A 26,397-nucleotide genomic window follows, 5' to 3' on the forward strand; every position below is an offset into this window, starting at 1 on the left:
TCAGATAACAGACAGAAAAATATTTATTTTTATTTTATTTAATATAAATAACAGAAAGTAAAAGTGGGGCACGGAAGGTTGTGCCTTCTAGTTTCATCCATCTCATGATCATCAAAAGGAATCCACTAACAAGGTTGATCAAGTCTTGTTAACGAACTCATTCCGAATAACATGGAACCGGAGAAATTTAGAATAACACTATGTTACCTCAACGGGGATATGCTCATCCCCAATAAAAAGTATATCATATTTCTTCTTGACAGTAGGAAGAGGAAATTCAAAACCTCCAAATATAATCGATGAAATTTTTCCAATAGAGTTGATACTATGAACTTGAGGTTGTTTCCTCGGAAAGTGTACCGTATGCTCATTACCATTAACATGAAAATTGACATTGCCTTTAGTGCAATCAATAACAGCCCCTGCAGTATTCAAAAAGGGTCTTCCAAAAATAATAGACATACTATCGTCCTCGGGAATATCAAGAATAATAAAGTCCGTTAAAATAGTAACATTTGCAACTACAACAGGCACATCCTCACAAATACCGACATGTATAGCAGTTGATTTATCAGCCATTTGCAAAGATATTTCAGTAGGTGTCAACTTATTCAAATCAAGTCTACGATATAAAGAGAGAGGCATAACACTAACACCGGCTCCAAGATCACATAAAGCAGTTTTAACATAATTTCTTTTAATGGAGCATGGTATAGTGGGTATACCGGGGTCTCCTAGTTTCTTTGGTATTCCACCGTTAAAAGTATAATTAGCAAGCATGGTGGAAATTTCAGCTTCCGGTATCTTTCTTTTATTTGTAATAATATCTTTCATGTACTTATCATAAGGATTGGTTTTGAGCATATCAGTTAATCGCATACGCAAAAAGGTAGGTCTAATCATTTCAGCAAAGCGCTCAAAATCCTCATCATCCTTTTTCTTGGATGGTTTGGGAGGAAAAGGCATGGGTTTCTGAACCCAAGGCTCTCTTTCTTTACCATGTTTCCTAGCAACAAAGTCTTTTTTATCATAACGTTGATTCTTTGATTGTGGGTTATCAAGATCAATAGCAGGTTCAATTTCTACATCATTATCATTACTAGGTTGAGCATCATTATGAACATTATCATTAACAGTACCACTAGTTTCAGGTTCATTACCAGATTGTGTTTCAACATCAGAAATAGAAATATCATTTGGATTCTCAGGTGTTTCAACAATAGGATCACTAGAAGCATGCAAAGTCCTATCATTTTTCTTTTTCTTCCTTTTAGAAGAACTAGGTGCATCTATATTATTTCTCTGGAAATCTTGCTCAATTCTCTTAGGATGGCCTTCAGGATACAAAGGTTCCTGAGTCATTCTACCAGTTCTAGTAGCCACTCTAATAGCATAATCATTATCTTTACTATTCAATTCATTGAGCAAATCATTTTGAGCTTTAAGTACTTGTTCTACTTGAGTGGTAACCATAGAAGCATGTTTACTAATAAGTTTAAGTTCACCTTTAACATTAGCCATATAATCACCCAAGTGTTCAAGCATATTTGAATTATTTTTCAATTTTCTACCAAAATAAGCATTGAAATCTTCTTGCTTAGCCATAAATTTATCAAACTCATCTAAGCATGGGCTAGCAAAGTAAATGAGATTTCAGCTTTATCATATCTATAGAGAGAATTTACCTTTACTACCTGTGTCGGGTTATCAAGACCATGAGTTTCTTCAATAGGTAACGGATTAAGATCATATGTTTCTTCAACAGGCGGTAAATTAAGACCATGTATTTCTTCAATAGGAGGTAAATTCTTAACATCTTCAGCTTTAATACCTTTTTCTTTCATAGATTTCTTTGCCTCTTGCATATCTTCATGACTGAGAAATAGAATATCCCTCTTCTTCGGAGTTGGTTTAGGAATAGGCTCAGGAATTGGCTCTGGAGGTGTCCAATTATTTTCATTTGTCAACATATTATTCAATAAAATTTCAGCTTCATCCGGTGTTCTTTCCCTGAAAACAGAACCAGCACAACTATTCAGGTAATCTCTGGAGGCATCGGTTAGTCCATTATAAAAGATATCAAGTATTTCATTTTTCTTAAGAGGATGATCAGGCAAAGCATTAAGTAATTGGAGAAGCCTCCCCCAAGCTTGTGGGAGACTCTCTTCTTCAATTTGTACAAAATTATATATATCCCTTAAAGCAGCTTGTTTCTTATGAGCAGGGAAATATTTAGCAGAGAAGTAATAAATCATATCCTGGGGACTACGCACACAACCAGGATCAAGAGAATTAAACCATATCTTAGCATCACCCTTTAATGAGAACGGAAATATTTGAAGGATGTAAAAGTAACGAGTTCTCTCATCTTTAGTGAACAGGGTGGCTATATCATTCAATTTAGTAAGATGTGCCACAACAGTTTCAGATTCATAACCATGAAAAGGATCAGATTCAACCAAAGTAATTATATCAGGATCAACAGAGAATTCATAATCTTTATCGGTAACACAGATAGGTGAAGTAGCAAAAGTAGGGTCAGGTTTCATTCTAGCACTTAGAGATTGCTTACTCCATTTAGCCAATAACCTTTTGAGCTCATTTCTATTTTCGCAAGCTAAAATAGCGAAAGAAGCTTCTTGATCAAAAACATAACCCTTAGGAATAACAAGTGGTTCTTCATCATCACTTTCATCAGTATCATCAGATTCAATATTTTCAATTTCTCTAGCCCTAGCAATTTGTTCATCAAGAAAATCACTAAGTGGCACAGTAGTATCAGGCATAGAGGTAGTTTCATCATAAGTATCATGCATAGTAGAAGTGGCATCATCAATAACATGCGACATATCAGAACGAATAGTAGAAGCAGGTGTAGGTGTTGCAAACTTACTCATAACAGAAGGTGAATCAAGTGCAGAGCTAGATGGCAGTTCCTTACCTCCCCTCGTAGTTGAGGGACAGATCTTGGTTTTCGGATCTCTCAAGTTCTTCATAATGAGAAGCAGATATATATCCCAAGTGACTCAAAGAATAGAGCTATGCTCCCCGGCAACGGCGCCAGAAAATAGTCTTGATAACCCACAAGTATAGGGGATCGCAACAGTTTTCGAGGGTAGAGTATTCAACTCAAATTTATTGATTCGACACAAGGGGAGCCAAAGAATATTCTCAAGTATTAGCAGCTGAGTTGTCAATTCAACCACACCTGGAAACTTAATATCTGCAACAAAGTATTTAGTAGCAAAGTAATACGATAGTAGTGGTAACGGTAGCAAAAGGTAACAGTAGTAAAAGCAATGTTTTTAGTATTTTGTAGTGATGATAACAATAGCAACGGGAAAGTAAATAAGCGAAGAACAATATATGGAAAGCTCGTAGGCAATGGATCAGTGATGGAGAATTATGCCGGATGTGGTTCATCATGTAACAGTCATAACCTAGGGTGACATAGAACTAGCTCCAGTTCATTGATATAATGTAGGCATGTATTCCGAACATAGTCATATGTGCTTATGGAAAAGAACTTGCATGCCATCTTTTGTCCTACCCTCCCGTGGCAGCGGGGTCCTTACAGAAACTAAGGGATATTAAGGCCTCCTTTTAATAGAGAACCGGAACAAAGCATTAACACATAGTGAATACATGAACTCCTCAAACTACGGTCATCACCGGTAAGTATCCCGATTATTGTCACTTCGGGGTTAACAGATCATAACACATAATAGGTGACTATAGACTTGCAAGATAGGATCAAGAACACTCATATATTGATGAAAACATAATAGGTTCAGATCTGAAATCATGGCACTCGGGCCCTAGTGACAAGCATTAAGCATAGCAAAGTCATAGCAACATCAATCTCAGAACATAATGGACACTAGGGATCAAACCCTAACAAAACTAACTCGATTACATGATAGATCCCATCCAACCCATCACCGTCCAGCAAGCCTATGATGGAATTACTCACGCACGGCGGTGAGCATCATGAAATTGGTGATGGAGGATGGTTGACGATGACGATGGCGACAGATTCCCCTCTCCGGAGCCCCGAACGGACTCCAGATCAGTCCTCCCGAGAGGTTTCAGAGCTTGGCGGCGGCTCTGTATCGTAAAACGCGATGATTTCTTCTCTTTGATTTTTTTCTCCCCGAAACTCAATATATGGAGTTGGAGTTGGAGTCGGAGAGGCAACAGGGGGCCCACGAGGTTGGGGGCGCGCCCCCACCCTCGTGGCAAGGTGGTGGGCCCCTTGGCCTTCATCTTTTGCAGGTATTTTTCTTATTTTCTGAAAAGTGGCTCCGTGAAGTTTCAGGTCATTCCAAGAACGTTTGCTCCTGCACATAAATAACACCATGGTAATTCTGCTGAAAACAGCGTCAGTCCGGGTTAGTTCCATTCAAATCATGCAAGTTAGAGTCCAAAACAAGGGCAAAAGTGTTTGGAAAAGTAGATACGTTGGAGACGTATCAGCCTCCACATGTGCCACGTGGCTTCATGAACTATAAGAGAGACACTGTGTAGTGTGCCATTGTGTTTTGCACATACCCGAAGTACTAGTAAGGTACACGTGCATTGCACGCGTCAGATTTTGCAACCAAATTATGAATAAATACCACACTATAACATGTAAGCTCTGAGTCGTATATGCCTGATGTAGACCTTCGTTTAATTCTTATAGTTCATCTCATTCAAAATCAATTAGTTTTTGTAAAAAAAACCTAGGGCCTCTTTGATTTGTAGGATTTCCAAAACGTGGGAATAGGAAGAAGATGGGATTTAGAGTGGAATGTCGTCTTGAATCCTACAGGTTTGTATGAGTGTTTGATTGTGCATAGAAAAAACGCAGAATTCTTTCAAAGAGGTTTGAGTGGATGCGATGTTTCCTATGAAATCTAGTGCAAATGAATCATATGAAAAAATTCCTATGGTTTACAATCCTACGAATCAAACAACCAAGATAGGAAAAATTCCTAAGGATTAGAATCCTCCAAAATTTCTTTGAGAATCCTTTGAATCAAAGAAGCCCTTAATCTATTTTATGATTCATGGAATTATGCGTTGTAAAGCATAAAGTAAAAAATGGCAATTCAACTAGAAAAAAAGTTTGGGCAGTTATGATACGGAAGATTCTAGAACAAAGGAGAACCACTGTTGTTTTGAGATTTGTGCATTATGCTTAAGTTCAACCATGGAGTCTGCTAGATTGTACATGTGGCAAAATCCAGTGGGGGGCTAGAAGATGGTGCGAAGGGCCGAGTGGAGGGAGACTATGAAGGAGTGCACAACTGCGAGATCGATATTTAGAGAGGGGGCTAGAACATGCACTGTTGCGCAGTGGCGGAGCCATGAAAAATGTCCCATGAGCTAGGGGGCAAGCATTGCTAATCCTTTACGAGGAGGGCCAATTCATCAACTTAAACCATTTTTACCAACAATTGTCTAATGATCACACTCATATTAGCCTCGATATATAATGATGTTAGGGGGGCAGGGCCCTTGCTGCCCCATGTCTTCACCATTGTGCGCACGTCTGAGAGATGAAGCGGAAGGCATGGATGATGAGAGGGGGCGTTGGATATATAATTAATGTGGGTGTATTAGCTATATATGTAATCCTATATAGAGAGGTATAGATTGATTTATTTGGACGTGAGAAAGAGGGTGAGACCTCACTAGATATATAGATTGATCGGTTTATGTGGAAAACTATGAAAGACCTAGCTATATACACACACACATAGAGGAACATCGATCGTTACGCATGCATGTGAGAGATAAAGAATGCCCGATATGATGCAAAGGAGGATGTGTGTGTGTGCCTTCATGGGAGACCGACCTGAAAAAAAAGATTGCATCTGTGCGATGGATAATGCCGACGGGTAGTGTGTGCACGAGAGAAAGTTAATGGTACAATTATAAAGAGATGTAACATCCCAAATTTTCAATTTGAAATGTTATACACTAGAACATCATTGCATACCATATTTATTGCATTTTGGTTGATCCTAGAAAATTCTACGCAACTCAAGGACCCTCGGAGAGAGTTGGGGATTTCGTTATTTTCATATTTGAGTTTTCTCAAATTTTGAAAACAGGATCATTTGATTTGATTTATTTTATCTTCAATTATTTATATTACAAAAATATGAGAGAGGGAATAAAATGACTTTCCCAAAATAAAAAAAATTGAGGATTTAATAAAAAAATCAAATAAGATTTTATTTCGGTTTTATTTGCAATTTTATTTGAATTTAGGTAAAATGCGCGTTTTTCAAAATTGCATTTAGGCCCCAAGTAAATGTTCATCCTATGTGGCTTGATTTTAGAAGCCGGGGAAAATTTATTTCGGAATTTTTGAAGTCCGTTTAGTATTCCTTTTGTTTTTTTTTCTGAGCGTAACTATTTAAAAAAACGCAACCGACCTAACGGGCCGTGTCCGGCCCGGACACTTGGCCCGGCCGGCTTTATAAGTCGGGGAGGCCCAGCCGGACCCCCCCCCCAAACCCTAGCCGCCTTAGCCGCCCCGCCACCGCGGCCGCCGCCCCTCGCCGCCCCGCGCCGACCCCGCCGCCCCGCCGGACCGCCGCCCTGCCGCTCACCGGAGGTAGACCTCGCCGCCGCTGTTTTTTTTCAAAAAACCGATCGGTTTTTCGTCGGTTTTGTTTGGTTTTTTTAATTTCGTTTTTTTAATAGATTGGTTTTCCGGTTTATTTATTTAGCGAGTGTTTGCTCGGTCGTTCGTTTTAACGAACGCGTTCATCGTTTAGATCCAGTTAACGAACGTCTGTTCGTTAATCTGTTCGTCGTTTTCTTTTTCTCGGATTAAATCCGCGATTTTTCTGATCGCGATTCCTGATCCATTTTTCGTTCTAGTATAACTTTTCGCTCGTTTATCGGAATCAGGCGATTCAAGCGCCTGGAGTTTCGTCTCGAAACCCTCTTTCCGTTTAACCAACTCAAACAAGTTTTTGCCACTATAAAACATTATCCTAGATCTAGAATAGTAAACGAAGCCTGTTTCTTTTGCCGTTTGTCCTTCGTTGCTTCGTTCGATTTGATTCTTTTTGCCAATCGGAGTTCTTAATTTGAACTTTCTGGTTAGATCTCTTATTCGAGTTTTACCTGTGCATTAGTTGAGTACTTATTGTATGCTTCTTTGTTTGGGAGTTACTTCTACGTTGCTTATTATGCTATGCTATGCTAGTAGACGTGGATTGGGTGAGTGTATCCATGATAGATGTGATATTGTTAAATTAACGGTTTATCTAAGGTGGCAACTTAAATACACATCTGGGTGGATTGAGGCACCTGGGTATTCCAACAATTGCCTGTTTTTCTTTTGGACCGCCACCCAGGCTCAAAGGGATCATGAGATTATTCATGCTAGAAACTTTCGTTTGCAGCCACAAGCTACTATGGGCTCTAGCATAGTTGACTAAGTTGTGCGAACTCTTACAGTGGTAGACTAGCAGATGTAGGGGAAAGTAGGTGTAACGGTCTACCCGATCGTAAGGTGCTAGCGCTTCTGAAAGACTATGTCTCGGTCATCCGCTTCTCAAACATCATGTAGTGCGAGAATCCCAACGGAGGAGATCGAGTCTTGTGGGAAAAAGTGCGCAAATCTCTGCAGAGTGTATAAACTAATCATGGTTAGCCGTGTCCCCGGTTATGGACAGCTTGAGTATCTAGTACTTGGATTATCATGTGAATCTCATCATGTTACTCTAATTAATTTGTTGGGTTTTGTTTAATGATGATGCTTAATTGGGTTGAGAATGCTGTCAACCATTCTCAATGTTTAACAACCACCATGTTAGTTAAATAAAATGTATTCCTTTGCAGTAGGGAAAAATTGGCTTTACGCAATAACCATAGAGCTTTCCACCAGCCAAATATGCATATAGTATAGCCTATATGTTTCATTACTCTCTATGTGTTACTTTGTCAGCATATTCCATGTGCTGACCCGTTTCGGGCTGCAACGTTCATGTTGCAGACTTTTCAAACGACGAGTAAGGTGCTTTTAGGTCGTGGTTCTATACTCAGTGATGCCGTTGGAGTTGATGGACTCACTTATCTTCCAAGCATTCCACTGTTATCGTTATTAGATGGCCTTAAGCCATATTTATTGTAATAAGTTCTCTTTTGAGACACTTGATGTAATAAGTGTGTGATTGCTACTCTGTTATAAATCCTTCAAGTACTGTGTGGTGTCAGCATTACTGATCCAGGGATGACACCTGAGCACAGAGATTGGACCGTTTGAGGTCTGGTCGCTACAAGATGGTATCAGAGCACACGCTTACTGTAGGACACGACCACTAAGCTAAAAGACCTAGATCACTACTCACTCTCTTCTCATTCTGACTTCTCATATTTTCTACTCTTTTAGGATGGCAGATGCAAGGAACAAGTTCACGCAACCGGATGAAGATACACCCTTTGGACGTCACTTGAAGGAAGTCACTAGATATCTGAACATAGGAGTACCAAGCTTCACCGGGACTTACAACGCCACTTTACCTGAAGAAGAGCGCTGGATGATTCAAGTTCAAGTTCCAGGAAAGACGTTCATGCCAGTCACTGAGTCCATAGAGTTTTCTTTTGATGCACCAACTTGGAATCTAGGAAAGAGCATGGCAGCTCACATCACCATGGGACGCATTGGAGAAGTTTACCGCAATGATCTCAAGGATACTATCTACCTGACTTGTGGGCGCCGAGATGAGCACTGGGAGATGATCAGCACCCGGAAGGATAGATCAATTGCTACTTTTATCCAGGAGTTAAACCAGCACATTCGACGTCAAGAGAACCAAATATGCGCCGACATGATAGATCTAAAGAAGGCGAGGACAAGAATCAAGGAACTGGAGGAAGAACTCAAGGCCACACGTGAAGATTATGAAGAGGAAATCGAAGTACTAGTGGACAAAAATGCCGACCTAACAATGAAGATTGGAATATTCATGGGAGGCCCTACACCAGTAGAAGAAGACGAAGAACCCAAGGAGATTCGCCCGGAAGACTACATCATCATCGACGACACCGACTCGGATCCAGATGATAGCGATGATGACTATGTGGATGAAGCTGGAACAGATATCATGGAGTCCGCAACCGAAGAATAGTAGTCCGCCATGTAAATATAGTAGTCCGAGCACTTTGCGATAGTTAGATCGATTGTATGCCCTTGTTTGATTGATTGAATGAAGTGAATTGTTTGCCTTTGCCTCATGTGCATATGGGTAGTGTTTTCTCTCTAGACCCCTCTCTATTCTTAAATCTCATCTTTTCTAAACCCTCAGATGCCTCCGAGACGTGACCCCGGATTTACCTTCCCACCGGAGCTCACCCAGTTGATCCAGCAGCAGAACACATTGATGCAGTTGCTAGTCCAGAATCAGAATCAGGGGAACAGCAACAACAACCCACCACCACCACCACCTGTTGATCACTTAGCCCGTTTTCTTAGGCTAAATCCGCCGGTGTTTTCCAGTAGCACCGAGCCGATAGTAGCAGATGATTGGCTCCACAAGACAGCAAGCGAGTTGACCACCGCAGGATGCACATATGCGAAAAAGGTGAAGTTTGCCGCACATCAGCTTGAAGGACCCGCAGCATCATGGTGGGAGAATTTCACAGCCACTTTCCCTGTCGACACTGTCACGTGGGACCAGTTTCAGCAGGCTTTCCGTACTGCCCATGTTTCAGCAGGAGCTATGGCCATGAAGAAGCGAGAGTTTCGCAACTTGCGCCAAGGAGGACGGACAGTTGGCCAGTATGTGGAGGACTTTAGTAAGTTAGCACGTTATGCCCCAGATGACGTAGCTATGGATGCAGCTAAGCGGGAGAAGTTTCTGGAAGGACTGAATGATGAGTTGAGCATGCAGTTGATGGTAGCAACCTTCAACAACTACCAGGAGTTGGTAGATCGTGCTCTCATGATTGAAGGGAAGCAGCAATAGATTGAGAACCGCAAGAGGAAGTATGGACAAGGGAAGTACAATTCAGGAGCTCAGCAGAAGCCACATTTTACCCCTAGACCGGGAGGACATTTTCAGCATACCCATGGAGGAGGTAGCTCGCACAATCACAATGGCACCAAGAATGGTAATGGGAATGGAGGAAGCAACGGCCAGAACCGCACCAACCCATCAACCCCAGCCAAGAGAGACCTGAGCCAAGTCACTTGTTTCAAGTGCCAGAAGACCAGACATTATGCAAATGAATGTCCTGAATCCCAGAATGGAAATGGCAATGGAAGCTCTGGGAAGAAGCCGAACCCTTTCAACAGGGGGCAGGTGAACCATGTTAACGTGGAGGAGGTTGAAGAGCAGCCGGATGCAGTAATCGGTAAGTTTTTGGTTAAGTCATTTACTGCACTCGTTCTTTTTGATACTAGTGCATCGCATTCATACATATCAAGGGAATTTGTGGATAAGTATAACCTGCCCACCAAAGTTCTTAGAACACCTATGCTAGTAAGCTCACCAGGAGCGGAGTATATGGCTAGTAAGGGATGTTTCCAAGTGCCATTGAGTATAGGTAGGCATGTGTTTCCCTCAGATTTGATCATTTTGGAATCACAAGGCTTGGATGTAATTTTGGGTATGGATTGGCTGTCGATGTATGGAGAAAACATCGATTGCGCTAGTAAGTCAATTTTGCTTACGACCCCAGAAGGGAGAAGGATCAAGTATGTATCCCGGCATGTGTCGAAGAGGACTCAAGTAAATTGTCTAACAGGAGTTGTGCAGGAGGAAGTACCAGTAGTGAAAGATTTCCCTGATGTATTTCCAGAAGAGTTGCCAGGCATGCCACCGGATAGAGATATTAAATTTTTGATTGAGCTTTTGCCAGGCACAAGGCCAATATCTAAGAGACCATATAGGATGCCCGCAAAGGATTTGGTGGAGATTAAGAAGCAGATTAAGGAGTTACTGGATAAAGGTTATATTCGCCCAAGTTCTTCGCCTTGGGGATCCCCAGTACTTCTAGTAGCGAAGAAGGATGGATCGTTAAGGATAGTTGTTGATTATCGAGGATTGAATGAAGTAACCATCAAGAACAAGTACCCACTACCGATGATCAATGATCTGTTTGATCAATTGCAAGGAGCTAAGGTATTTTCCAAGATCGATCTACGATCAGGATACCACCAGTTGAAGATTCGAGAACAGGATATACCTAAGACGGCTTTTACCACCAGGTATGGGCTGTACGAGTATACCGTTATGTCATTTGGTCTGACTAACACACCTTCATATTTTATGAACATGATGAACAAAGTGTTTATGGAGTTTTTGGATAAGTTCGTCGTAGTGTTCATCGATGATATCCTGGTTTACTCGAAGAATGAAGAGGAGCATAAGGAGCATTTGCGTTTGGTACTTGGTAAGCTCAGAGAACATCAGTTATATGCCAAGTTTAGCAAATGTGAGTTTTGGTTGAAGGAAGTTGGATTTCTCGGACACGTTATATCCGGAGAAGGTATAGCAGTAGATCCCACTAAGGTTGACACTGTGACAAATTGGGAAGCGCCAACAATAGTTGGAGAGATCCAGAGTTTTCTTGGACTCGCAGGATACTACCGGAGATTTATTGAAAATTTCTCAAAGATTGCAAAGCCTATGACGGAGTTGTTGAAGAAGGATACCAAGTTCATATGGACTGAGGAATGTGAGGCCAGTTTCCAGGAACTGAAGAAACGTTTGGTTACATCGTCTGTGTTGATTTTGCCAGATCAGACCAAGGATTATGAGGTGTATTGCGATGCTTCACGTCGAGGACTTGGAGCAGTGCTTATGCAAGAAGGAAGAGTTGTTTCATATGCCTCACGACAGCTTAAGCCCCATGAGTTGAATTATGCTACGCATGATTTAGAGTTAGCAGTCGTAGTGCATGCATTGAAAACCTGGAGACACTTTCTCATTGGAAATCATTGTGAGGTATGCACGGATCACAAGAGTTTGAAGTATATCTTCACACAGAAGGAGTTGAACCTTAGACAAAGGAGATGGCTTGAGCTCATCAAGGATTATGACATGAGATTGCATTATCACCCCGGAAAGGCTAACATAGTAGCCGATGCGCTGAGTCGTAAAAGCCATGTCAACACACTAATGACGGGAGATTTACCAAAGGAGTTAGCCAAAAATCTTCGTGAGCTATGTTTGGAGATAGTTCCGAGAGGCTATGTAGCAGCATTGGAGATTCAGTCTACATTGATGGATAAGATAAGAGAAGCCCAGAAAACCGACAAGGGGATCGCTTCTATTAAGGAGAAAATGAGCAAAGGAAAAGCTAAAGGCTTTCGTGAGGATGAGCATGATACCTTATGGTTTGAAGACTGTGTTTATGTGCCTAATGATTCGGAGATCAGGAAGGAGGTGCAGGACCCCATTGTCGTGGGATGAAGTTGGAGACCGCCAGTTGTTTGGACCGGATCTAATTAAGGAGTCTGAACATAAAGTGAAATTGATTCGTGATAGGCTCAAGGTAGCCCAATCCAGGCAGAAGAGCTATGTGGATTCTAAACGCAAGGAGACAGTTTACGAAGTCGGAGACCGAGTTTATCTTCCAGTATCTCCACTTTGAGGAGTTAAGCGTTTTGGAGTTAAGGGAAAGTTAGCGCCACGATTTGTAGGTCCATACAAGGTTTTGGAGCGTATGGGAGAAGTAGCCTACAAGTTGGAGTTGCCCGAAGGATTGTCAGGAGTCCAAGACGTGTTCCACGTTTCGAGTTGAAGAAGTGCCACACAGAGATGGCTGATATACCGCCGAGAGACACAATGCCACTGGAAGCAATTCAGTTGGACAGTGATTTGACCTATGAGGAGAAACCAGTCAAGATTCTTGAGTATGCCAGTCAAGTCACCCGCAGCAAGGTTATTAAGTTTTGCAAAGTTCAGTGGAGCCACCTGAGAGCGAGAGGAAGATTTGCTGAAGGACCACCCTCACCTATTTTCTAGCCAACCCGAATCTCGAGGGCGAGATTCATCTTAAGGGGGGTAGGTTTGTAACATCCCAAATTTTCAATTTGGAATGTTATACACTAGATCATCATTCCATATCATATTTATTGTATTTTGGTTGATCCTAGAAAATTCTACGCAACTCAAGGACCCTCGGAGAGAGTTGGGGATTTCGTTATTTTCATATTTGAGTTTTCTCAAATTTTGAAAATAGGATCATTTGATTTTATTTATTTTATATTCAATTATTTCTATTACAAAAATATGAGAAAGGGAATAAAATGACTTTCCCAAAATAAAGAAAAATTGAGGATTTAATAAAAAAATCAAATAAGATTTTATTTTGGTTTTATTTGCTATTTTATTTGAATTTAGGAAAAATGCGCGTTTTTCAAAATTGCATTTCGGCCCCAAATAAATGTTCATCCTGTGCGGCTCGATTTTAGAAGCCGGGGAAAATTTATTTCGGGATTTTTGGAGTCCGTTTAGCATTCCTTTTGTTTTTTTCTGAGCGTAACTATTTAAAAAAAACCGCAACCGACCTAACGGGTCGTGTCCGACCCGGACACTTGGCCCGGCCAGCTTTATAAGCCGGGGAGACCCAGCCGGACCCCCCTCCCCAAACCCTAGCCGCCTTAGCCGCCCCGTCGCCGCCGCCTTTGCCGCCGCCACAAAGCGCAGCCACCGCATAGCGCCGCCGCCGCTCGTGCCGCGCTGCGCTGCCGCCGCCCCTCGCCGCCCCGCGCCGACCCTGCCGCCCTGCCGGACCGCCGCTCGCCGGAGGTAGACCTCGCCGCCGACGGTTTTTTTCAAAAAACCGATTGGTTTTCTGTCGGTTTTGTTTGGTTTTTTTAGTTTCATTTTTTTAATAGATCGGTTTTCCGGTTAATTTATTTAGCGAGCGTTCGCTCGATCATTCATTTTAACGAACGCGTTCATCGTTTAGATCCAGTTAACGAACGTCCGTTCGTTAATCTGTTCGTTGTTTCTTTTTCTCGGATTAAATTCGCGATTTTTCTGATCGCAATTTCTGATCCGTTTTTCATTCTAGTATAACTTTTCGCTCATTTATCGGAATCAGGCGATTCAAGCGCCTGGAGTTTCGTCTCGAAACCCTCTTTCCATTTAACCAACTCAAACAAGTTTTTGCCACTGTAAAAAATTACCCTAGATCCAGAATAGTCAAAGAAGCCTATTTCTTTTGCCGTTTGTCCTTCGTTGCTTCGTTCGATTTGATTCTTTTTACCAACTGGAGTTCTTAATTTGAACTTTCTGGTTAGATCTGTTATTCGAGTTTTACCTGTGCATTAGTTGAGTACTTATTGTATACTTGTTTGTTTGCGATAGAGTACCCGGAGTGCGCCGCTTGCTACTTCAAATCGCTAGGTTTTTCGGATCATCAGCAAGGCAAGTAACACTTTGATCATACTTCCAATTACCCAGTTTTTATTGCATTAGATCAATCCTCACACATTGCATGGTTAGGATCTAATTAAATTATGGGTTGGGAAGTAGTTGAGGTAGTACCTATTACCTGCTTATTATCAAACCTTTGGGAGTTACTTCTATGTTGCTTATTATGCTATGCTATGCTAGTAGACGTGGATTGGGTCAGTGTATCCATGACAGATGTGAGATTGTTAAATTAACGGTTTATCTAAGGTGGCAACTTAAATACACATCTGGGTGGATTGAGGCACCTGGGTATTCCAGCGATTGCCTGTTTTTCTTTTGGACCGCCACCCAGGCTCAAAGGGATCATGAGATTATTCATGCTAGAAACTTCCATGTGCAACCACAAGCTACTATGGGCTCTAGCATAGTTGACTAAGTTGTGCGAACTCTTACAGTGGTAGACTAGCAGATGTAGGGGAAAGTAGGTGTAATGGTCTACCCGATCGTAAGGTGCTAGCGCTTCTGAAAGACTATGTCTCGGTCATCCGTTTCTCAAACATCATGTAGTGCAAGAATCCCAATAGAGGAGATCGAGTCTTGTGGGAAAAAGTGCGCAAACCTCTGTAGAGTGTATAAACTAATCATGGTTAGCCGTGTCCCCGGTTATGGACAGCTTGAGTATCTAGTACTTGGATTATCATGTGAATCTCATCATGTTACTCTAATTAATTTGTTGGGTTTTGTTTAATGATGATGCTTAATTGGGATTGAGAATGTTGTCAACCATTCTCAATGTTTAACAACCACCATGTTAGTTAAATAAAATGTATTCCTTTGCAGTCGGGAAAAATTGGCTTTACGCAAAACTGTAACCATAGAGCTTTCCACCAGCCAAATATGCATATAGTATAGCCTATATGTTTCATTACTCTCTATGTGTTACTTTGTCAGCATATTCCATGTGCTGACCCGTTTCGGGCTGCAACGTTCATGTTGCAGACTTTTCAAACGACGAGTAAGGTGCTTTTAGGTCGTGGTTCTATACTCAGTGATGCCGTTGGAGTTGATGGACTCACTTATCTTCCAAGCATTCCACTGTTATCGTTATTAGATGGCCTTAAGCCATATTTATTGTAATAAGTTCTCTTTTGAGACACTTGATGTAATAAGTGTGTGATTGCTACTCTGTTATAAATCCTTCAAGTACTGTGTGGTGTCAGCATTACTGATCCAGGGATGACACCTAAGCACAGAGATTGGACCGTTTGAGGTCTGGTCGCTACAAGAGAAGACCAATGTGTGGGTGTAAAAGACTAGGTGAGGTCATAATCAATGTAAAGTTGAATTCAAATATTTGAATAAGAGATCATGATGTTTGAAACACATGCATGCATGAATATAAAGGAGATCTGCGTGGTGTGGTTTGGAAACGAGCATGTTGTAATGTATACACATTGAACAAGGTCAGACTGGTTTGAATTTGAGATACCGATGGCAGACATCGTTTGGCCACATTGCATCCGTGCATTGACACACTATTCTAATTGGAGATGATGGGTGGCTTTCGCATCACATATCTATATCTATACCCCTATATATATATTATATTTTATATTTTTTATATAATGTGCGGATAACTTTAACTTTGAAAGATGGTCGTTGGATGAGGCTAATCGGATGGTGCAGAGCTAGCAAATTTGAGCACTACTGGCCGTTGGATATCATCTAGATTCCACCAGATTTTGCCACATGTACAATCTAGAAGACTTTATGGTTGAACTTAAGCATAATGCACAAACCTCAAAACACAAACACTTCTTCTTTGTTCTAGAATCTTCCATATCAGAATTGCCCAAATGTTTTTTTACATTATTTGTTTTTACTTTATGCCTTACAACGCACAATTCCATGAGTCTTAAAATAGAATAGTTTTCTTATAAAAATTAGATGATTTTGAATGAAATGAACTATAAGAATTAAACGAACATCTACATCATGCATATATGACTCAAAGCTTACATGCTATAATGTGGTATTTATTCATAATTTGGTTGCCAAATCTCATGCGTGCAATGCACGTGTACCTTACTAGTCTAAATGGTGTATGTGTGTGTTGTGTGTGTTAAACACATTGTACGTAGTATATCATACTAGTCTAAATTGTCTTTTTTTTTGGTACACGTTACGCTTGTTCTCCCGAAATTTCAAGCTGCGCCTTGTTATGCCAAAATTTCAAGCTAGCGTCTCTGTCTATCGTGCTGCGAAACTCCCGCCTCTTCAACCCGCACCTTGTTACCCCAAAATATTTAAGATAAATCTTTGTCTCGTTGTGCTCCTACAACTCCCTACATCTCAACCCGTGCCTTACTATTCCAAAATTACAACGCGGGCGAAAACTCCCACCTCCTGTGAAATCCCGACATGCGAAATGCCCGTGATACCCCTGAACTGAAAGAACCGCCTAAAATCGGTGGGGGTACTTTCGTAACTTACCCCATATTTCAGACAAGCGCGCCCCTAAGCCATGGTTCCCCACTCCCATCCCATCCGCCCACCCATTCATACACCGAGGCCGAGAAAACCCGCGAAGCCCCACACCCTCCTCCGTCCGCCACCCAGCCGGAGCCTCTTCCCCGACGACGTCGTCCACAGCAACACCTCGACGTCCCTCATCTACCGTATCGGATGAGGATCCGTCGTCGATCTGGTCGTCCCGCCGGTTCAGCCACCTCGTCCTCCACCTCCAAGGAGCTGCCCCGACGTTCCCCTCGTCTTTCGCGCCACCTCCATTCCCACACCGTCGTATTCACCTGCACCACCGAAAGAGCATCATCATCACCATTTCCTCGGATGAAGCTGCGGCCTAATCAGCGCCACCAAAGAGGTTGTACACTAATCGGTGCATTTTCTTCTTGATTCGATCTCACGGTGCTGCCAGCGCTCGGTCCCGAGCCGATACGGCGCGGCTCCATCCACGGCGGCGTCGCCGGCCACTTCCTCCACGGCGTCGCTCCCTCGGCGGCGACGTCCACATCAGTAGGAGCTGCTGCTACTTTAGCTCTCGCTCACGCTGCTGCTCTGCTCTTGCTCTCGGTCCCCTGCCTTGTCTGCTCTTGCTCGCACTGCTGCTCTCGCTTTTGCTCTTGCTTGCGATGCTGCTCCGATTTAGCTACACTTCAGTCGATTGAATCGACTTTTGGGTCAGTCGATTTTCAGGGGGTGGGGGGGCTCGCCGGAGTTAAGGAAGAACCAGTCACAGCGGGGAGGGGGGTTTGCCGGAGAGGTACCCCACTATCGACCTTAGGGTTCAGGGCGGGGGCGGTGGTCGCCAACGGTGGTGGGGCGGTTGCGTGGGGATCGCCGGAGAAAAATCTTGGAATGGTGGGGCCTAGAGGGATGACCGGGGCGGCGGCGGACCGACGGTGGGGAGTGTTTTCGGGGCGGGCGGGGCGGCGCACCGCCGACCGCGGGCGGCTGTTTGGTCAGTGGTGGCTGGCGGCTCAGGGGATGGAGGTTGAAGATGAACTACAGGCCCATGATTTCGTATCTAATGGCTGCAAAATTGACTGACTAGAGATGAAAAAGTCAGTCGACTGACGTGTAGCCTCACCTCTAGTACGTTCAGTTTCGACGGTAAAATTCAGTTTTGACAGTCAAGTTTAGTTTCGACAGTTAAATTCAGTTTCGACAGTTAAGTTCAGAGATGATCGGCTGATGTATTTTACATCTAGCACTTTATGGTTATGTATTTTACATCATCTATTGGAGATGCTATTAGAATTCCACTCATGTTAACATTGTCTCTCTTGTCCTGCTTCAGCCTCGACGTCGTACAACTCACTGGAGCTGCTCCAACGATGAAACCCTCCATCACAGCGGAGCAATACCTCGGGCTCCATCTCCAGACGCCCAAGATCTTCTTCCCCTCCTCCGACAGCCAAGTCAGCCAGAGCATCCTCACCGGCCAACCCAATCACGCTGAGATCGACATGGCTTCACCAAAGAGGTTGTACACTTGTTGCATATCTTTTTTACTCTACATGTTCTATATATTGTCCACTGAGCACATGGAGTAACGGGAAATACGATTATTTTATCCTACTATATGACAAGCAGTGAGGTACCAGGCAACTTAGCTATTCGTGATGGACTCTCTTGAACGCCATCATTATTTATCTGTGTGCGTTTGAGCTATGCATTTGTCGATGGTCCTAGGAGTTGAGCTAGTAGGGTAGTGGCCTGGGTCCAAAGTAATAGAAGTAGCACAAAAACATTTTTTTAGTGTAGGCTTTTCCTTGCTCAAGCCTACCTACTAGAATCGTCAGTGCTTGAAAAGAAAAGTGGATGAGAAACATAGGAATTGGAAAGTTTCCTATGGTACTACTTTTCATGAATTTGGTGCAAAGGAATGGATCAAAGGAAAACTGTAGGATTTGTTCCTTTAGTGTCTCCTTGAAAGAAAAACCGTAGGAATTTTAATTTCCACTTGTCCTCCTTTTCAAATTCCTATTCATGAAGCACAAGACTAAGAGATAGTAGCATTATAGCATTATAACCATACATTTTCTTGTGGTTTGACTTAATCTCACCATGCTTCTTTGCATCCTGTGATCTTCCAATTTTTGTGAACCAAACACCCAGATTGGCAGAAATCCTGTGTTTTTAAATTCTCTATTTTGCACGTGCATTCCTATCCTATTCATGTCTATTTCCTATCCCTGCATTGTTAGAATCCTCAAATTCAAACAAGCCCTTACACAATTACTTCTGTTACAGATATGTGTCAAAGAAAACCTTGTGTGGTTTGTCCTGCTCCTATGGTGCTGTGTTCCACCCCATCTCAGCTACTCCAACGACGGAAGGGTTCACCACAGTAGGGATCCGCTCTTCAGACTGTCTTTCGCCGCCTCAGATCTTCTTCCCCGTCGCTGGCATCCACGACAACTGCATTACCATCATCAACTGAGCAGATGACCTTGAGGACTACACGGGTTTGCAAGAGAGGTCTCACTCTTCCGTGTCTGCTTACGTTATGCATCGCTTAATATGATGACATGCTACTTTATCGTCGTGTTCACCTATTAGACTCCGAGTTAGGTCCAAACTTATGCTGAAACTTGAATTTTTTAAATGGTTGTGGGGTACATATTGGGGCAGCAATCAGTACTATTTGGTTAATCTCGGGTGTCTACTATGAGTTTCATGTTGGGTGCAAACAAACATTAAAGAGCCATTATCTGTATTTTTTAACTAAAGCTATTATCTGCCTGCTATCATTGGTTTTGGGTCTATCCACAGTTTGCCACCATCACTCTGGATTTGTGCATGCACTCCTTACATAATCTCACTATGTTTTATTCCTATGCATGTCAGTTATTGTACATAATGGAACTGAACATGTAGAGCAAAAGAGACGAGCCTTGCGTGGCAATAAAATTTCATGCAGATGTCGCTCCATGGTGGGTTTGGGAGTCCTAGATTAGGGGGTCTCCGGACTATATCCCTTGGCCAGACTGTTGGACTATGAAGATACAAGATTGAAGACTTCGTCTCGTGTCCGGATGGGACTCTACTTGGCGTGGAAGGCAATCTAGGCAGTACGGATATGGATATCTCCTCCTTTGTAACCGACCTTGTGTAACCCTAACCCTCTCCGGTGTCTATATAAACTGGAGGGTTTTAGTCCGTAGGACATAACAAAAAACATACAATCATACCATAGACTAGCTTCTAGGGTTTAGCCTCTCTGATCTCGTGGTAGATCTACTCTTGTACTACCCATATCATCAATATTAATCAAGCAGGACGTAGGGTTTTACCTCCATCAAGAGGGCCCGAACCTGGGTAAAACATCATGTCCCCTGCTTCCTATTACCATCCGCCTTAGACGCACAGTTCGGGACCCCCTACCCGAGATCCGCCGGTTTTGACACCGACATTGGTGCTTTCATTGAGAGTTCCTCTGTGTTGTCGCCGTTAGGCTTGATGGCTCCTACTATCATCGATAGCGATGCAGTCCAGGGTGAGACTTTTCTCCCCGGACAGATCTTTGTGTTCGGTGGCTTCGCACTGCGGGCCAACTCGCTTGGCCATCTGGAGCAGATCGAAAGTTACGCCCCTGGCCACCAGGTCAGGTTTGGAAGCTTAAACTACACGGCCGATATCCGCGGAGACTTGATCTTCGACGGATTCGAGCCTCTGCCTTGTGCGTCACGCGGTTACGATGAGTACGATTTAGCTCTGCCATCGGACAGTGTTCAAGAAATCACACCGGCAGCCGCTTCGACCCTTAATTTGGAGCCAGTTGCACCTCCCATGGACGGGTGGATAGACCCCGCCATAAAGGCCGCATCCCCAACGGCGATCGAGCCGAATATCGATCTTACCCTTCACGAGAGCCGTGTTGTTGAACTGCCGGATACTTCTCCGGCCATGCACTCCGAACCGCCTGCGCCCGTTCCTATCGAATCCGGTTGGCGTCGATCATGGAGTTTACCTCCGCGGATATCTTTCAGCACTCGCCCTTCGGCGACATACTGAATTCATTAAAGTCTCTCTCATCAGGAGAGTCCTGGCCGAAATATGTCCGGCAGGATTGGGATGCGGATGACGAAGAAATTCGTCGCCCACCCACCACCCATTTAGTAGCCACTGTCGATGACTTAACCGACATGCCCGACTCCGACTCCGAAGACATCTACGGTATGGACGACGATGCAGGAGATGAACAGGAACCACTACCCACAGGGCACTGGACGCCCACTTCATCACATGACATATACATGGTGGACACGCCAAAAGAAGACGACAACGAGGAACGGAAGGACGCAACAAAGGGTTGTCCCCTCGAGAAGCAGTCAAAGCGACAGCGTAAGCGCCGCTCCAAATCCCGCCTCGGCAGAAACAACGATCATATAGACCCAGCGTTAGAGCAGGGTGAACCATCGCCGGACCACGGCAACACGGAGAATCAAACCGAACAACCCGACTCTGTCAAAGATAATAGTCCAGACGACATCACACCGGACAGACACCCGGAGCAACAGAATGCCCATCAAAGGCTCGTTGCCACCGCGAGGAGTCTAAAAAAGTAGAAGCAAAGGCTCAAGGCTGCGCAAGACACACTCAGAATTAGATGGAGTAAAGTGCTCAACACAGCAGCGAAGTACGGCGGTAATCACCCCACCAAGAGCTACCCGAAGCAGAAGTTGCTACCTGAATTCGATGAGGAGGCCTTAGATCCCCCGCAACCAAAAATTAAAATGGCCATCTGGCCGGATAGACGACCTCACGGCCAACATAGAACGGCAAACAACGCCGCACATAAGCCAATACGTGATCCACGTGAGGGCTCGCATCAAAAGGACAGCGCAACCAGATCCATCTATGGACCACGCAAGCGCGCTCCAGCATATGATGCAACACAACAAACATCCGAACAACACGGTACACCCAGATACAGGGCTGCCGCACACCCCCTATGTTTCACCGATGAGGTGCTGGACCATGAATTTCCAGAGGGATTCAAACCCGTAAACATAGAGGCATACGACGGAACAACAGACCCTGGGGTCTGGATTGAGGACTATATCCTCCATATCCATATGGCTCGAGGAGATGATCTACACGCCATTAAGTATTTACCCCTCAAACTCAAAGGGCCAGCTCGGCACTGGCTTAAAAGCCTCCCCGAAAGCTCCATTGGAAGCTGGGAAGAGCTCGAAGACGCTTTTCGGGCAAATTTTCAAGGGACTTATGTCCGACCTCCGGACGCGGACGATTTGAGTCATATAACTCAACAGCCCGGAGAGTCATCCTGAAAGCTTGGAACAGGTTTCTTACTAAAAAGAATCGAATAGTCGATTGTCCGGACGCCGAAGCCTTGGCAGCTTTTAAGCATAGCGTCCATGACGAATGGCTTGCCAGACACCTCGGCCAAGAAAAGCCGAGAACAATGGCAGCATTAACAAGCCTCATGACCCGCTTTTGCGCGGGTGAGGACAGCTGGCTAGCTAGATGCAGCACCAGCGACCCAAGTACATCCGAAGTTAGAGATGGAAATGGGAAATCACGACGCAGCAAAAATAATACGCGCCGGAATAAAGAAGACAGCCCGAAGAGCACGGCAGTAAACGCCGGATTCAGAAGTTCTCGGCCAGGTCAGCAAAAGCCGCCCTCTAAAGGCAGCAGAGACGAACTGTCCATCTTAAACAAAATTCTGGACCAAATATGTCAGATCCATAGCACCCCTGGTAAACCCGCTAACCATACCCACAGAGAATGTTGGGTCTTCAAGTAGGCCGGCAAGCTCAACGCCGTACACAAGGGGAAGGATACACCAAGTGAAGACGAGGATGAGCCTCTCAAGCAAAACATTGGGGAACAAAAGAAATTTCCACCAGAAGTCAAAACAGTGAACGTGTTACATGTGATCAAGGGGAGAAACAAAGCGGCACTCCCAGAGAAATATGCCCAAGGGCCTATCACCGTGGAGTCCTGCCACTGGTCGTCTCAACCGATCACTTTCGACCATCGGGATTACTCAGCAAGTATCCGGCGTGCAGGATGGGCTGCCTTGGTATTAGACCCAATAATTGACGGATACCATTTCACATGAGTCCTGATGGACGGTGGCAGCAGTCTAAACCTGCTATATCAGGACACAATCCGCAAAATGGGGATAGACCCAACGAAAATTTGCCACAGCAATACTACCTTTAAAGGAGTAACGCCAGGCCTAGGGGCTCATTGCACGGGCTCCCTGCTACTAGAGGTTATATTCAGCTTCCCCGTTAACTTCCGTAGCGAAAATTTAACATTCCAAATTGCTCCATTCCAAAGTGGCTATCAAGCATTACTTGGACGCGACGCTTTCGCTCGCTTTAATGCAATACCGCATTACGCTTCCCTCACGCTTAAGATACCCGGTCCATGTGGCATCATTACAGTAAATGGAAATATTAAGCGATCCTTGCACGCCGAAGAGAGTGCGACTGCCTTGGCAGCCGCACACTAAAAACGGCCTCACCAACTAAAGCATTTGATAGGTCGTCAAGACCACGGACATGGTTAGACGAGTCCGGCGCAGCTATATGTCATTCACACAGGTTTGATAGGCCACACCCCTATTACAAATACAAGGGGCTCAACGCGCGCAGACAAGTGGCAATTTTTACTCATCTTGAATTATACATGGTTTCTTTAAACCTACCTTTTTGCACGACAACTTTTCACCTAAGTTTCTCTCTTTTACAGATGACCATCGTGCTACACCCGTCCAGGATACGGCACAACGGAGACACAGGCGTAGACGTACAGTAGGGACCCGTTCCAAGGATTCTTTTTAGATTAAGACCCTGCGTAAACCTTTTTTACTATCTCTTGTTGATACACATCCCTCGGATTCTTAGTACTATTGAGAAGGATGCTGACGTCTTGGCATGTGGCCACGTCAGAATAATGCACATGCCTGGACACCAGGGGCTTCTTACAAAGGGCACTGTTTAGGCCCAGTTTATACCATAAAGACCGAATACCTTAGGGAGTGTTCGGCGTCGCGAGTTTGGCCTTATATGCATCAGCTCCGAATCATGTCTTTGGTCAAATGTTGGGTTTGCCCGGCTCCTGTGTTTTTCTGCCTTACGTTCCGCTCTATCGGCTAAGGCGGCACCAGGAGAACTACTGCGATTGTGCCGCGGTTCATCCGAACGAGCACCTTAGTAGAGAAAGTCGAAAACTTACTGTCATTATATAGCGTGAGACTGGTCAACCACTCGATAACCTATCGGAATGTTAGAATTCCTCCGCCTTAACAAAGGGTCGTTTCCCGGCCAGGCATGTACGCACCCCGAATTCGGGAGAGTGCGGAGCCACCAGGGGCTATATAGTAGCCCCACTGTCAAACTCCTATGGCTAAGTGAAAGTGTTAAAGCATTATAGTCCGGTTGCCTAGTTCACTGCGCCATCACCTCCTTATTAGGACCAAGACGTTGGATTAAGTGTGAATACGCGTCTTCTGCGAACACCCCCGCATTATATGCGTGGGGGCTGAAGCCGACGACTGCAATCTTTCAGGTTATACACATGTATACATAAACGGCCGCACAGGAGGCATCATATTACTTTCGGGCAAAAGTATAAATACAGCCTTAATAAATTTCATAAAAACATTGTGTTTACAATGGGAATACATGTCACTCAAACATAATATTCTTCGAGCACTGGGCCTCTATCAAACGAGCGCCCTCGAGAACTTCTTCGAAATAGTGCTCGACAGCCACTCGGCCTATGGCCGAACCCTGCGCCGCAACAGTGGTAGCATCCATCTCCGCCCAGTATGCTTTGACACGGGCAAGGGCCATCCGCAAGCCCTCTATACACGCCGACCTCTTCATCGCATTGATGCGCGGCACCGCTCCAAGGAACTGTTGCACTAAGCTGAAATAGCTGTTGGCTTTGGTTTTTCCGGCCACAGATGATCTACGACGGACCTCATGGCGAGTCCGGACAACCTATTGAGTTCGGCCCATTCGGCTAGCTGATCAGTCAATGGAAGCGGACGCTCTGGAACGTTAAACTGCGACCAGAACAGCTTGTCCACTTCACGATCTGTTTGATCCTGGAAGTATTCGGCGGCATCGACAGCGCTCGCCGCCAAGTCCATATATGCATCTGCCGAACTCCACAGCCGATCCAGAGGGGCATACCGCGGATCTCCGAACTTCCTCCACAACAAAAAGGGCTTCCCAGCCGCAATATCCCCGGCTTCATGCAGCTCTTCCTCGTTTGCCCTCATAGCAGAGCGGGTGTCTTTGGTCGCCACCGCGGCCTTTTCAAGGTCCGTCGCCTTCTCTCGGTTCTCTTCTTCAAGGAGCTGGCAGCGGTCGGCAGTGTCTTTTAACTTTACAGCCATCTTGGCCATTTTATCTTTGCTCTCGCGATGTGCAGCCTTTTCGGCTCTTAACTCTTCGGCCGCCTTTAAAGCGGCCGCATTACTAATTCTTGCTTGTTCCTTGGCTCGGGCAAGTTCCGCCCGAAGGGTCTCCACGGTGGCAGCTCCATCTGCAGTCACAACATATTACAGATACTGGCGTTACGCTGCTCTTACTATGTGACATTCACCAGAAAACATTACTTACCCTGTGCCTCGTCAAGCCGCTTGTTAACAATCTCGATGTCGGCATCTGCCGCATCCAGTTGCCGCTTTAGCTCGGCAAACTCATTAGTCCGGCTAGCCACCGGAGTTTCCACCACCTGCACATAAAGTCAGTTTGGTTATTACCTAGGACTACGATCCTCTGTTCGCCGCCGTTCTCGACGACAACCGGAGTCTCGGGGGCTACCATCTACACAGGGCACACCTAAAAATGTGCAGTACTATCAAAAAGTATATCATTTCACGTACCTCAAAGCCCGTCAGTAGACTCATAAAAACTTCATGCAATCCGCTTTCGGTGGACGAAATTCTTTCCATCACTGTACCCATCAACGTACGGTGTTCTTCTGAGATGGCCGCTCGCTCCAACAGCTCCCTCAGTACGTCCGACCGCATACCAGACGATGCCGGACTCTTTTGTTTGCTCTCTTCAAGAGTCGGACGCTGGGGACTTCGGGTGACTACAGGATTATCTTCTGGCCTCACCGGATGTCACACCCTAGCTAGTTCATGCATTAGAGTGCCTGCATCATGTTTAATTTTCCCAGAAAGATGAAATGGGGATGACTGAACCCCTAGCACCCCCTTAAACCAACTAGGGTTTACTAAAATTGGTTTCAATGAACCCAAAATGCCCTTCACAAAATGTTCATCATTTCTGGATTGGGCTAAAACCCCTGGCAAAAATGGTGCACTCTATTCGAGGACATTCTGGATTTTTTGAATTAAATCATAAGTATTTGAATTTGGGCATTCAAATACTATAAAATATTTTAAATGCTCAAATAATTCTGGAAATAAGTGTGGGCTGTTGGAAATAATCTAAAAGGAGCCTATGATTATTTTCAGGATTTTTGTAAGTGC

General features: G+C 44.3%; 1 pseudogene across 1 annotated transcript in view; it reads right to left on the reverse strand.

Annotated features, from left to right (window-relative positions):
• Nucleotides 1-26,397, reverse strand: part of LOC147965377 (uncharacterized) — a 40,020-nt pseudogene that overhangs the window by 12,907 nt on the left and 716 nt on the right. The gene's annotated exons all lie outside the window — the stretch shown is intronic.

Source organism: Triticum urartu, chromosome 6A, assembly GCF_056163025.1.
Source record: "Triticum urartu cultivar PI428250 chromosome 6A, HENAU_Tu73, whole genome shotgun sequence".
NCBI lineage: Eukaryota > Viridiplantae > Streptophyta > Magnoliopsida > Poales > Poaceae > Triticum > Triticum urartu.